Raw genomic sequence first — 1,367 nt, forward strand, 5'->3', positions numbered from 1 at the left:
AAATTGAAAGAAGACACCGTCTTTAGTGTAACTGCTGGGACGAGAGGTACCAGTGAACAGCTGGGGCTGCAGAGCTGGAGGGGACCTCTTCCTACCCTTAAGGAGCTCAAATGACTTGAGCCCAGGGAGGCACAGACCCTGTGCAACAGGGCTCGAGGCGGAGGCGGAGTGGCCTTGAAAATGGCGTAGGATTTCACCAGAAGCCTCAGAGCCCTCCAGGGACAATGGTGGTAACAGCTCGGATGTCAGGCCTGAAAAGTTTCTTCTCCACAAATAGCCTCCTCCTCCAGCTGCAGGTGTTTATAGCTTCAGTTGATCCCTAGCCAGGGTGCCCCCAGGCCAGGCCGTGGGCATTGGTGGGGGCTGGCCTCCTCCCCAGCCCTGCCTGCAGGGGTGAAATGTCAGCTCCTGTAAAGAGCTCCCTGTGAGGCCTCTGCTGAAGCAAAGATCTGTCTACCTGCGGGGAAGCTCATGCCCTTTTCAACTTTGGAAACTAATAGCTTTAGTTCTAATAGGACCTTATCAACAATATTAGCAAAACAACTGTCTTTGATGACCCTTCTTAAAGGGCATAAACCCTGAATATGTTTACGGCCCTGGGGTAGGGCTGGTACAGGGAGGAAATGAGACACAGAGAGGCCTGTCCCAGACAGGATTTAGCAGATGGGGTTTTCATGCTCTTGTGTGACCGAGGAAGAAAGAGCCTGGGGTGGCTGGCAGGACATGTGTGACCCTGGGTGTGGGGTTTGGAGAAGGTGGTCGTCATCTGTGTGGACCCTGCATTGGGAGTGCCCTGCCTTCAGCCCGAGGGTCCACTGCCGTCCTTGCCCATGGTGGGTGGGGCTGTGGGTGTGAGCTGGGGGCTTTGGACACATGTCCTCTGACAGATGGGCCACAGTCTGCTGGGGTGTCCTTTCCAGTCCCACCCAGGCCCTCTCTGGGGTTGGCCAAGGCCACCTGCCACACTGCAATGCCCAGCTGCCCAGCTGGCCTCCACGTGGTCCAGGTTGGCCTCCTGCCCCGGTCCGGGATCTCAACCTCCAGAGGGTGGGAGGCCTGGGGTTATGCAGCTGGTGGCAGAGCTGGGACGAGGATGCAGCTCTTGCCTTGCCACCAGCTCTCCTGGATTTTCTACTAGTTTCCTCCTGCTATTGCTCTTTTTTTTTGGCCATGCCATGTGGCTTGCGGGATCTCCATTCCCTGACCAGGGATTGAACCTGGGCCATGGCAGTGAAAGCCCGGAATCCTAACCACTGGGCCACCAGGGCGCTCCCCTGCCATTGCTCTTCTTTGCTGCCTTCACTGTGGCTTTACGGCTCTGCACACTCCTTACATCTCTCTGCTTCTCCCCCAGCTCTGGGAGCCTC

The sequence above is a fragment of the Mesoplodon bidens genome (assembly GCF_964165515.1).
Source record: "Mesoplodon bidens genome assembly, chromosome: 11".
Taxonomy (NCBI): Eukaryota; Metazoa; Chordata; class Mammalia; order Artiodactyla; family Ziphiidae; genus Mesoplodon; species Mesoplodon bidens.